Here is a 14044-nt window from a genome sequence, read left to right as displayed (position 1 = left end):
TCCTGAAAGCTTAGTCAGAAATTCTCCTAAATAGAATGTTTTAATGTTTTCCTTTTACAAATATCTATGTTTCAGGACATTCTATATTCTTTAAACATATCAAACAGCATAAACAACCAAGCTGTGTTTCCATAATTCTCTTATTTTGTTGCTAAGATAGCACGGAAGTCAAATGGCCAGGTTAAACATACTCAGAGTATTTTAAATCATTAATATTTCAGTACTTCTAGCTTTCTTCCGCACCTCCCTCCCTTCCTCCCACCCTCTTCTCTCTCTCTCTCTCTCTCTCTCACTCACACACACACACACACACACACACACACACGGACTCAGAGTTATAACCAGAATCACAATGCAAAGCTGACCAAACAACCAAGGATCTAGGCACTTCAGATGACAGAGGAACTATTTGGAATCATCTCCTACCATACTTTTGCTATTGTAAGTGTTAAAAACACACACACACACACATAAAATGACCATGTTGTGACAATATAGAAAATTTACAATATATAAAATTATATATTATATTAAAAAACTGACTAGGTAATGTGAACTCTGATGAAGCAATGTGTGAAATTTTTATTTAGCAAGTTAAACACAAAGCACAGCATCACAGGGGCTGAACTCTTTTCTTCTCTAAAAAATGATCATTTTGATATGATCATTTGTTCATAGTAATCTTTGGCTTTCACACATTCTAGAATTTATCCTGAAATAGCGGTGTTTTAATAAGATAAATATCACAAATAGAAGGAGATGAAAAAGGGTATCTGACTTAAAAAGCATTTTTTTAAAGTACCACTTCTAAAACATAATTAACTCAGGCATTTTGCTTAATTTAAATGCCCTAAATCAACCATGTCAAGGCAACTTACCTATATTTCTCAGAAATAAAAATCAACAACTATCAACATAAGCAAGTGATGTCTCATTCAAGTTAAAAAAAAAAAAAATACTTGGCTGCACCGTAGGGACTGTCTTCTTCATATCGCAATGCAGAGACTACAAGCACACTGAAGGAAATGCACTCCAGACCCAATGAACCCTCTCAAGGGACCATGGTTATTCAAAGACCAGCTCAGCCTTGCAGCAGTAATACGGCTGGGTATAATGACTAGTTTTTTTTTTTTCCCCAAAGTGAAGAATTTCCCCTGGACTCTCTGCCAACAAAACATCACAGATTTTTTTAAGCCTTACAGAGAGAAACGTGTATGTTCCTTGGCTATACTGTACATCACTTACAGTAAAACTCAAAACAAAAACAAAGTGTTCTGTGGAATAAGCAACTTCCTGGCCTATCCATACCAGGTCTGAAACAGGAGTTACTTTCACTTGTCAGATTAAATCAGCACTCACGGTTGCTGGGTGACTGCATCTGGATTAAAGAAACCAGAATATTCAAGTGATTTGGAAACAAACAAAATATTTGAAGAAAAGATGGTAAGTAAGCATCTATATCAAAATATAAAACTCAGATTTAAGGTATAATCTTCATTAATTAACCTACAATTTCACTTCTCATTTCCTATACTAATAAATTCTTAGGCATTTCATATCCTTTAAACTTAAGGTGAATACTCAAAATTTTTCAACTTAACATTTGTGTAAGAGAAAGTTCTAGAAGGATATAATTTCAAGAGTTTATCACCATCCCCTTAGGTTGGAGCAGGGGTGTAGAAGAGACTGCCACATTATACATTTGTGTTACACATTTCATTAAATATTTATAATTACTTTTGGAATCTTATTTAAATACCAAGATATTAAAGATACATCTATATTCCAGTGGAATAAAATACATTCTTTACAAATTGTACTTCTTTGATCACCATTTTTTTTTTTCATAAAAACTGAGATTAAAAGATTTGGAGGTCATTTATTCAGAATCTTTGGAGAAGGAAACAGCAACCCACTCCAGTATTCTTGCCTGGAAAATCCCATGGACAGAGGAGTCTAGTGGGCTACAGTCCATGGGGTAGTGATATTGATATATTAATATTAATGGTTAGTGATACTGGATATCTTTCCAAGTGCTGTTTGCTGTCTGTAGATCCTCTTTGGTGAAGTGTCTTTTTGATTTTTTTTTTGTACATCTTTATATAGGTTTTTTGGGAGGTTTTTTTTTTTGAAGAAGGAAATGGCAACCCACTCCAGCACTTTTGCCTGGAAAATCCCATGGACAGAGAAGCCTGGTAGGTTACAGTCCGTGGGGGTCTCAGAGTCGGACACGACTGAGAAACTTCACTTTCACTTTATTTAGAATCTTAGGTCAACATATCTGCTCTTCAAAACATGAATAACTAGTGTCAAAGCTGTTATAGATCTTCCTCAACTTATGATGGAGTTTCATGCTGATAGACCCAATGGAAGTTGAAAACAGTAAAAGTTGAAAATGCATTTGGTACACCTCACCCACCAAACATCACAGTTTACCTAGCTTACCTTAAACTGCTCAGAACACTTCCATTAGCCTACAGTTGGACAAAACCATCTAACACAAAACTTATAATAATGTACGATCTCATGTAGATGACTGAATACTGCACTGAAAATGAAAAACAGAATGGCTGTCTGGGTACAGAGAGGTGAGTGTATCGGTTGTTTACCCTTGTGATCACGTGGCTGATGGTGCCTGACACTGCCCAGCATCAGGAGAGAGGATCCTAGCCCAGGAAAAGCTCCAAATTCAAAATATGGCTTCTACTGAAAACACTATTTTGCACCATCAAGTCGAACCACTGTAAGTCAAGGAACATTTGGACTTGACAAAACAATCAATGTAGTCCCTAAATAAATGCCTCTCAAATTCCAACAATAGAACCATTCAGTTCAGACACCCGAAGCACGTTCCAAGAAGTCTTATAGCAGTTTATTCATGAATCCAAAGACTACAACAGACGAACTTCTCTTGAAACAGACTACTCTTAAGAACGAAGGTAATTTTACTATTCCCCTGTAAACAGGGCCCGCTCACGGAAGAGGGCTTGACGAACACTAATGACTGGCTCAAGTGTCTGGGTTCACTGAGTCCAGTCTGAAAACGAAAGTGTTGATTGCTCAGTCATGTCCAACCCTATGGGACCCCATGGACTGTAGCCCGCCAGGATCCTCTGCCCATGGATTCACCAGACAAGAAAGCTGGAGAGGGTAGCCATTCCCTTCTCCAGGGAATCTTCTAGACCCATCGATTGAACCCACAGTTCCCTCAATGCAGGCAGATTCTTTACAATCTGCCTATTCGGTATGTAAGAAAATTGTGGTCTACAGAAAATAAGTTATGGTTTATAGTGCTGCTTTCAATTACACAACGTTAGGAGTCACCATTCACACCTATTCTGTGGAAAAGCAACACTAACAGTAGGGTTACACTGAAGATGGTGGTAATGGTGCCCCGGGAATCATGCAAGTTAGCAGCTCTGATGACTTCCAAGTTCATACAACTATTTAGAGACAGAACCAAGGTTAAATACTCTTGCCTCCAGCCCCTTCAAGTCACCACCATCTTGCCTCATAAAAGTACGATTTAATGGTACATTTAGAATAAAGCCCTATCCTAAATTTTTATCCTCTTTAACAATATTTATTTAACCACCTTAGGTGAAATGGCACAAGTACCACAAACTAACCCTGCGTTAAGAAGATCAAACATAACTTCAAAGAAAAGAAACCAAGTCTGCAGAAACTAGATACAAGCTTAAAGAATACAATAATTAGGGAAAAAAAAAAAAAAAGTTAAAGGCTGTCTATACTAATGTAACGCATTAAATAAACAGTCTGTGTCTCAAAGCTACAAATGAGCAAGGGTAAATATTTCACTTGCATTATCCAAACCCGAGTCCCTATTGTTCTCAATCTCCCAGTGACTACACCAAAGTGGAGCTAAATAAAGGGACTTTTACTTACTACAACTGTCAGGCACATCTGCTAAAACAAAATTATCTGGACCTGCTTCCTAGAACAAGAGGCCAGCTTCATCTTTTGATGTCCTACCAAGGAAGAAGTTTGGCTACAATCGCCAACGCCAATTAAGATAAGAAAACCAGTACATTCAGTACTGGTCTCGAAACAGATTATGTTTTTCTACAAAGGGAAACTAGGCCAAAAACTAAACACTATGTTCAATCTTTTTGTGAATCCAGTGTCACTCAATGATAAAGAGGCTCTAGTAGAAACAGTTCAGATTGTTTACTGAATAACCAAAGTAGTTCTTCCAGTTTCTGAAACTGCACAACTACCTGTGATTCTTCACAAAGAGACAGAGGGAGAAGAGGGCCGGGGAAAGAAAATGGACACAAGCCTATGAAAAAAAGTAGCAGCTCAGCATAAAAAGGAGCACATTTTAGTCAGTTCTAATGAGGTGGATGAACCTAGAGCCTATTATACAGAGTGAAGTTTAAGTCAGAAAGAGAAAAACAAATAGCATATATTAACACACACAAACATATATATATATATATGGAATCTAGAAAAATGGTACTAAGTAACCTATTTGCAGGGTAGGAATGGAGACTTAGACAAAGAGAATAAACTTGTGGACACACTGGGGGAAGAGAGGCGGGACAAATTGAGAGAGTCGCATTGAAACTTATACACTGTCTTGTGTAAAACAGATCGCTAAAGGGAAGTCGTTGTGCAGCAGGGAGCGCAGCCTGGTGCTCTGTGATGACCTAGAGGGGTGGGATGGGGTGGAGGGGAGGAAGGGATGGGGTGGGGGGTTCAAGAGGGAGGGGACATGTGTATATGTATGGCTGATTCATGTTGATGTATGGCAGAAACCAACACAACACTGCAAAGCAATTATCCTACAATTTAAAATAAACAAATGTTTTAAAAGTAGCAGCTTAGGAACTTGTTGAAGATTATATTAAAAAACTATTTAATCCATATAAAAGAATCAATCTATAAGAGATTAAACCTCCAAAGACATGTTCCTAAGAAAGAGAAGCTACCTCCTAGAAACTAGAGCATCCTGTCAGGTTCCAAGCAGATGCAACAAATATGCGCACAATAATCCCTCGTTTCCCCTACTTGATTTGAAAAGTTAGCTTAGGCTGAGAACTATTTCTCTTCATTCTCTGAGACACCAGTAAGGCTCCAAGAGGAATAAAGGTATATAGCTGTAGGGGAACAAATTTTGCCACCCTAAAATCTCTCTTTGGCATGAAGATTATTTCAAGATGGAAACAATCAAGCCCAAAAGACTCAGAAAGAAACTCTGACCTTCCCCCACTGACTGTCTGGGCGCCCCTGGTGGCTCAGTGGTAAAGAATCCGCCTGCCAATGCAGGAGACACAGGTTCGATCCCTTGGTCAGGAAGATTGCCTGGAGAAGGAAACAGCAACCCACTCCAGTATTCTTGCCATGGGAAATTCCATGGACAAAGGAGCCTGGCAGGCTACAGTCCATGCGTCATAAAGAGTCAGACACGAGTGAGCACGCACGCAAGCACGCACGCACATGGACTATTTAAAGAATGTAGACGGAGGACTTGTTCCAGGAAGGGAGCCATCATCATAGACAATCTGGTATGAGCCAGGTATGCACACGGGGAATCTAGCAGTCTGTTTGTTAAAATCCTGTGTCCCATTGTCTCTGCTGACCCAGCAAACATTTATTTACCTAACATTTGCTTTTCCATCTTTGTGTCAACTGCCTTACTCCCTTCTAAGGCCCCAAACCATTGTCCCCAAGATCCTTTTTTTTCTTTAGCTGAAATGGTGTTTAAGGTGAGGATTTTGGCTGTTTTGATGAGTTGCTCCATTTTCCTGGGTCCCTCCCATGTATACATGTTACTAAACTTCTGTGTGATTTTCTCCTACTTGTCTGTCTCATGTCAGTTTACTTCTGAGACCAGCCAGAAGAACCTAGAAGGGTAGAGGAAAATTTATTCCTCCTTGTAAAATTACATAGAAAGATTAGAAACCAGATCCCAAGGGAAAAAAATAATCAATTACACATCACGGTAAATCAGTATCTCTGAGCCAAACTTTTAAAACAGCTTACTGTTGATACCTCAGACCAAACTCAAGTGGGGCCATGGGGGAAGAGTCCGTAAGAGCCGTGCCAGCCCACGATCAGTAGAGACAGATGCTCTGAGGTTGCTGGAGCCTTCATACTCAGCCGTGTCTGAGACTCTGCAACTCCATGGACTGTAGCCTGCCAGGCTCCTCTGTCCATGGGATCCCCCATGAAGGAATACTGGGATGGGGAGCCACTTCCTACTCCCGGGGATCTTCCGCACCCACTGACTGAACTCTTCTCCTGCACTGGCAGTCGGGTTCCTTGCTGCTGAGGCACCAGGGAAGCTGGGTTGCTGGAAGTCACTTGGAAAGTCTAGGGTGTCAATATTAAAAAAAAAAAAAAAAGGCAGAAGAATAAAAGAATTCAAGGAATAGACACAGTTTTAAATGTCCATGTGAAAGGCAACAGAGACCAAAAAAAAAAAATATATATATATATATATATACACATATATATATATACATACATACATATATATATATATATATATACACATACATATATATATATCTAGGGCCAGTACACAAAGGCAGACTTGGGGTAAGATGCTACACTTTGATGAAGCATCAAAACCCAGCAGGTTCAGTGACTGTGAGGCTGGGGAAACTCCAGCCAGGAGGAGGACTTCAGATCTCATTGTCCTCCCAGCCCTTTGATCCTCGCCCAAAGCCCCTCAATAAAATGGCTAGATCCTCCCCCTCTCCCAAAAAGACTCTTATGCCTCTCTCGATATTTCTGTATTTGTCAATCAGCACACAGACATTACCCCTAGGCACACGTGTATCAATAGCTGGCATTTCTGAGGTAGAAACTTGGCTCCAGAGCACCACCCAAGCAGGGGGGATGCAGACGCACCAAGTCGGTGCTGCTCCCCTCTCTGCGGCCCCTGTACACATGCTTCCTCCACAAGTCCACTCAGCTCATCACACAACCTTCAGCTACTCTGCTGGTATAGGCAGTCCCCGGATTATAGGCAGGCCACCACCTATAGTTCATTCGAAAATTTACTTTAGCTCAAAACTAATTTTCCTAGAGTGATGCTCTTCATGAGGAAGAGGATTCTAGCCTGGCCCCAAATGGAAACAAATTTAATTTATAATTTAAGTCCTATTAGGTCAGCTAGACCTAACCCTTAACACACGTGCAAAGACCAAGAAGCTGAATACAAGCTAGGGTGTTGTTTCAATGGGGAAAAAAATGCATTCCAGGTCAAAAGAAAGAGAATCAAAGAAGTTACTTGTCCTGCTTGACACTGGCTATCACCACCTTCATCTCAAGAGTCTGAAGATGTAGGGGCTGGGAAAATAAAAATGGGAGAAAGTTTTCTCCCTTCTAAAACACAGAGAAACAAAAGGGGAGGCAACCTCATTTTCCATCCTGCCTCCTCTTCCTCCTTTTACAATGCTAAATGGGATTAAAGGCCTTAAGCCTTTCTTGCTCCAATCAGACAGGTGGCGTGGCCTACCTTCTCTGTGTGTGTGGGAGCGCATAACCCACTTGAAGATCCCAAAAGCAAATTTTTACTTCAAAGGATAAACTTGTAATATTTCAACATCTTCTGCTAAAACAGAGAAAACCTTCCCACTTTTAGTCCAATCTTCTTAAGAATACATATATACACATAGACATTCAAGAGAGCTAAAATATAGGACTGTGAAACACCGAGGCCTTTCATTCAAAGGAAGGAGGCATTTCTCCAAGGATGATATGCAAATGACCCCTGAAAAGACGCTTAACATTATGAGTCTTTGGGGAAATAGAAATCACAACCATGAGATGTCCACCAACAGAGGAATGGATAAAGATGTGGCATGCATATACAACGGAATATTACTCAGTCATAAAAAAGGAATGAAGCTGTACCATTTGCAGAGATGTAGATAGACCTAGAGGCTGTCACACAGGGAAGTAAGAAAGAAAAGAAAATGCATATCAACATACATGTGCAATCTAGAAAAATGGCACAGATAAACCAATTTGCAAAGCAGAAATATAGACACGGACATAAAGAACAATGTATGGTCACCAAGGGGGGAAAGGAAAGAAGGGATGAATTGGGAGACTGGGATTGACATACACATACTACTATGCATAAAATATACTAACTAATGAGAACCTGCTGCACAGTACAGGGAGTTCTACTTAAGGCTCTGTGGTGACCTAAATGGGAAGGAAATTAAAAAAAACACACACACAGGAAATATATGTGTATGTATGAAATTCCCTGATGGCTGTTAGTAGTAAAGAGCCCACCTGCAATGCAGGAGACTTAAGAGACTCGGGTTCCATCCTTAGGTTGGAAAGATTTCGTCGAGGAGGAAATGGCAACCCACTCCAGTATTCTTGCCTGAAGAACCCCACAGACAGAGGAGCTGGCAGGCTGCCCTCCTAGGGCTGCAGAGAGTCAGATGCAACTCATCAACCGCACACACACGCGTGTGTATGTGTAGCTGGCTCACTTGCTGTTAACACGCCACACCCACTGGCACGGCCATGATGAAAATGTCAGCAAGGATGTGAAGAAACTGGAACCCTCCTGCGTTGCTGGCGGGTAAGTAAAATGCCACAGTGGTTGTGGAAAACAGTTTGGTGGTTCTTCCAAAGGTAAACACAGAATCACCATACAATCTCGCATTCCACTCCAAAGCGTACACTGAAAAGGACCCAGGGCAGGGATTTGAACAGATCTCTGTACACTCATGTCAACATCAGCATTATGGATAATAAGCAAAAGGTGGAAACAACCCAAGGATACATAGGTGAATGAATAAACTAAATGTGGTAGCTAAATACAATGGAATATCATTTGGCCATAGAAAGAAATGAAATTTTAATAATGCTGCAAACAGATGGACCTTGGAAACATTCTAAATGAAAAGGACAGAAAACGACAAACATGGTATGATTCCTCTTACATGAGGTACCTAAACAGGAAAATCCATAGAGGCAGAAGAAGGTAGGAGAGAGGTTACCAGGAGCTAGTGAGAAAATTGGATCAGAAATTATTCCTCAATGATTTCCAAGTTTCTGTTTGGGATGATGAACTAGACAGGAACTAGACACCCTGGAACTAGACAGGGTGATGATTACACAATACTGTGAATGTACATACTGCCACTGAACTGTATACTTAAGAATGGTTAAGTGGGATGAACAGAGAGAGTAACATGGAAACATACATTACCACATGGAAAATAGAGAGCCAACGGGAATTTGCTGTATGGCTCAGGGAACTCAGGCTGCGGCTCTGTAGCAACCTAGAGGGGTGGGATGGGGAGGGAGGTGGGAGGGAGGTTCAAGAGCGAGGGAAAATAGGTATACTTATGGCTGATTCATGCCGATGTTTGGCAGAAACCAACACAATACTGTAAAACAATTATCCTTCAACTAAAAACAAATGAATTTTTTAAAAAATCAAAATAAATAAAATGGACAGCCAACAAGGACCTTCTATACAGCACATGGAACTCTGCTCAATGTCATGTGGCAGCCTAGATGGAAAGGGGGTTCGGGGGAGAATGGATACATGTTTATGTGTGGCTCAATCCCTTCGCTGTTCACCACTGCTAATCAGCTATACCCCAATATAAAATAAAAAGTTAAAAGAAAAAAAAAAGAATGGTTAAAATGGTGAATTGTTATGCGTACTTTACCACAATTTAAAAAAAGATAACACCACAAACTGATGGCTTAATTTCACTGCTATCTCAACTTTCCTAATCTATAAAACAGGTGAAAAAGTCTATATCAGGTATCTTAGAACTTTGGGATGCCAAGGTCCATACAGCCAAAGCCATGATTTTCCCAGTAATCATGTATAGATGTGGGAGTTCAGCCATAAAAAAGGGTGAGCACTGAAGAACTGATGCTTTTAAACTGTGGTGCTGGAGAAGACTCTTGAGAGTCCCTTGGACTGCAAGGAGATCCAACCAGTCCATCCTAAAGGAGATCAACCCTGAATATGCATTAGAAGGACTGATCCTGAAGCTTGGCCACTTGATGCGAAGAGCAGACTCACTGGAAAAGACCCTGATGCTGGGAAAGATTGAGGGCAGGAGGAGAAGGGTACGACAGAGAATGAGATGGTTGGATGGCATCTTCAACTCAATGAGCATGAATTTGACCAAACTCCAGGAGACAGTGGAGGAAAGAGAAGCCTGGTGCACTGCAATCCATGGGATCACGAAGAGTCGAACCCAACTTAGTGACTGAGCAGATGACTATTTGAGATCTCAAATGTTCAATCCACAAGGGGAAGGGTCTACACAATGGCACCACACTGACAACTGTGGCACCACACCTGTGAGGCAGAAGTTCTTCTGGGCTAGACAGTCGCATAGAAAGAGCCCATTTGTACACGTGAACAGATACCCTTAAGTGTGCAAGTTTTGCTGTCATAATCTTTTAAATCCTCACCCTATCAACATCAGTCATAAGAGACATGTGATTTCAGAGAAGAGTAAAATCATGACAGTAACCAGGGCAACGTTGCTGGCAAAGACTTTCAGATGCGGTTGTCTGAGATTGAGGAGGAGGAAGCCGGAGGAGCATCTAGACCCACAGCCAGTCAACTGGGCAAGTCCCTGGAAGGATCAGGCAGGGACTCCAGGACCAGCGGCCTGATCAGCCTAGGAGACTCCAGCCAGGGCCTCAAGCTCAAAGACAGCACAAGACACACAACCCAGCTGGTCACACAGCTCAGGAACAGGCTTCTAGGCAGGCATCCATAAATGGAGGTGCTCAGCTTCTTACAAGCCTCCAAACCTTTCAGCATCACTGCTTGGTTCTTTTGGTTTTGTTTCTGCCACATCACAAAGCTTGTGGGATCTTAATTCCCCAACCAGGGATTGAACCCAGGAGCATGGCAGTGAAAGCACAATTTTTAACCACTGGACCACCAGGGAATTCCTAGCACCACTACTGAATTATTTCCAGATCAAAGCTGACGCGATTACCTCTACATGGAACACTCCCACTCAAGGCCCACTTCAAAAGAAACTCCTCCTTCAAGGTAAAACAAATCTCAGCTTGATTGCATGGTTGAGAGAATAATCCCTTTGAATAAACTACCTGTATTTTACACACGTCTCGGGCACAATGCTTATATAAAGTAAGCATTCAATAAATGTTGGCTGTAAATGTAAATCAGACTTTCTCAGCTATCCATTACATATCCCTCAGAGATGATGGATCAAAGCTAAGGAGTGGTAAACAACTATTTTTAAAATCTAAACACAAATACCAGCATCCCAGGTGGCTCAGTGGTAAAGAATTCACCTGCCTATGCAGGAGATGTGAGTTTAATCCTTGGGTTGGGACGATCCCCTGGAGGAGGAAATGGCAACCCACTCCAATGTTCTTGCCTGGAGAATCCCATGGACTGAGGGTTACAGTCCACAGTGTCACTAAGAATTGGACACCACTGAGCAACTAATCGTGCAAACACAAATACAAAAAATATATATATAATAACTCTCTACCAGCCTCCTCATTTTTTTTCAATTAACTGTTTTGGATTATTTTAAAACTTTCTATTTTATATTGGAGTACAGCCGATTAACAATGCTGTGACTGTTTCAGGTGAACAGCCAAGGGACTCAGCCATACATATACATGTATCCATTCTCCCCGAAACTTCCCTCTCATCCAGGCTGCCACATCACACTGAGCAGAGCTCCCTTTGGAATTCAACTTCAACAGTGATAAAAATGGCTTTTATGTAGTCTTATTTGGAATCTAAAACTTCGAGGGTGGAATCAGGTCACAACAATCCCCTTTGACAACAGCCCCCTTGACTCCCTGAAGTGGCCTCACTCTATGGACTGGCCCTAGTGGAGACACCAACCCTCAAACAGGGCCAGGTTCTGTCTTCCAAACCAGCATGCGGATTTGAAAGAGACTGGCTGAATTCCATGGATTCATGGAATTCCCTAAAACAGAGAAGCTGATCAAGCCAAGCCTTGCAGTTAGTCCCCTTCCTCCCTGCACCCAGAAGCAGAGGAAGCAAGGATCTGCAGGAAAAAAGCAGCTTTGTCCCAAGAGACTCAGAAATGAAAGCAACGAGGGAACTGACCTGACTTGGTTCCCACCAGCTGCCTTGACACTTGAGTTGTGAGCAACTTCCTACACCCTTCCTTATGAAGCCTACCTGGTTTTTGCCTGGGTTTACCTGGATTGATTTCTACCACTTCCAATTAAGAGTCTTAAGTTAACTGTTGCCAAGGATTTGTCATAGGGGAGGCCAGAGGATTTTTAGCATATTTTCTACAACTGACTTAGAAGCAACCTAAATGTGAACAAGGGACTGATAAGAAAATTATAGCCGAGTAACTCAATGAAATACAACCATTTTTACCTATGCAGTGTACAAACAACTAGGAAAAATGCACATTTTATGATGACAGTCATAAAATATATAGTAAAAGAACATGAGAAGATGAATATATTAGACGTAAGGGGGGGTACAGAGCTATGGGCTATTGAAGCTGTTTTAATATCATGTCCGTGTTATTAAGACCAGGAAGAAAAATTTAATAATTTCCCCAAATTAGAAGTAAACACATATGTTGATAGATGAATAAAATATCTGCAGTACATCCATGTAATGAAATAGCACTCAGCAATAAAAAAAGGTATGGCTTCCTGGTGGCTCAGATGGCAAAGAACTCACCCACCAATGCAGACCTGGGTTTGATCCCTGGATTGGAAAGATTCCCCTGGAGAAGGAAATGGCAACCCACTCCAGTATTCTTGACTAAGAAATCCCATAGACAGAGGAGCCTGGCGGGCTACTGTCCACAGGGCCACAAAGAGTTGGACAGGACTGAGCAAGCTATAAATAAATCGTACCTCAGTAAATCTACCTTTAAAGTAAATACAATACTGAGCTTGGAAACCAGAGCTATGGTCGCACCACTGAGAGAGCTCTTTTCTTGACATTCATTTATCCAGTTCGTCAGGTGCCCATCATATGCCAAACATGCTGCTAGGTGCGTGAACAAAATGACAAAAAGGTGAACGAAATAGACAAAAAAAAAAAAAATTACACAACTATTCAGCCAGAAATTGTGGTCAATTAAGAAAGACGTTGGTATTCTGGTTGCTATTATAGGAGTAGGGGGTCTCTGAGCAAGTCACACGTGTAGGTGAGACCTGAAAAGTTAGTAGCAGCTAAGGTGGCAAAGAACAAAAAGGGTCTTTATATTTACATATGTGTATATATAATTTAAATATTGATTTATTCAGTTGCACAGGGGCTCAGTTGTGGCATTCGGGATCTTTAGTTGTGGGATCTAGTTCCCTGATCGAACCAGGGCCCCTTGCACTGGGATGGTTGAGTCTTAGCCACTGGAGCAGCAGGCAAGTCCCCAGGAAAGTCTTAACTGTAGTGTCTTACCAGCAGTCAGCAGCAACTGTTTAAATATCAAGTGTGGTTATATTTCAATGTGATACGGAATGGGGCCTCTGAAGTAAGAGCCCAGGCAAAGGAAGGTCTTAAAAGAGCACTAAGGGCAGTGGTGGATATAAAGAAGTGTTTGGGGACTTAGGGGCCCTCAAAGAGAATTACAGTGCCTCCACCCATTGTCAACATTTCAAAGATGATTAACAGAATACATACATTTCTCTGAAATGAGGTTGCCTAACTAAATCTCAGATTCTGGTGTGTTTTTTTTAATTGATTTTTATTTGGAGTATAATTTCTTTAAAATGTTGCGTTAGTTTCTGCTGTACACCACGAGTCAGCTATATGTATACCTATATCCCTTCTCCTTTGAGCCTCCCTCACATGCACCCCCCATGCCACCCCTCGAGGTTGTCAGACATCAGCTCGCTGAGCCCACTGTGCTATCCAGCAGCTTCCCGCTAGGGATCCATTCTACACGGGAGGATATCCCTGTCAGTGCTCTTCTCCCAATTCACCCCACCCTCTCCTGCCCCTACTGTGTCCACAAGTTTGTTCTCTACGTCTGCCTCTCTGGCATTCCTACCCTGGAAATAGGTTCAGCGGTATCATTTTTCT

General features: G+C 41.4%; 1 protein-coding gene across 8 annotated transcripts in view; it reads right to left on the bottom strand.

Moving 5' to 3' along the window:
- The window catches only part of MTUS1 (microtubule associated scaffold protein 1), a 190561-nt gene that overhangs the window by 151805 nt on the left and 24712 nt on the right, over positions 1-14044 (bottom strand). The window contains exon 1 of one of the 8 annotated variants that reach the window (XM_069573318.1): positions 6016-6336. The exons of the other annotated variants lie outside the window; for them this stretch is intronic. The gene's annotated coding sequence lies outside the window, so the exon portion shown is untranslated. Of the gene's footprint in view, positions 1-6015; positions 6337-14044 lie in introns of those variants that run through there. 8 annotated transcript variants of the gene reach the window in all.

This window comes from Ovis canadensis, chromosome 26, assembly GCF_042477335.2.
Source record: "Ovis canadensis isolate MfBH-ARS-UI-01 breed Bighorn chromosome 26, ARS-UI_OviCan_v2, whole genome shotgun sequence".
NCBI lineage: Eukaryota > Metazoa > Chordata > Mammalia > Artiodactyla > Bovidae > Ovis > Ovis canadensis.
This window is presented reverse-complemented; position numbering and strand designations above follow the sequence as displayed.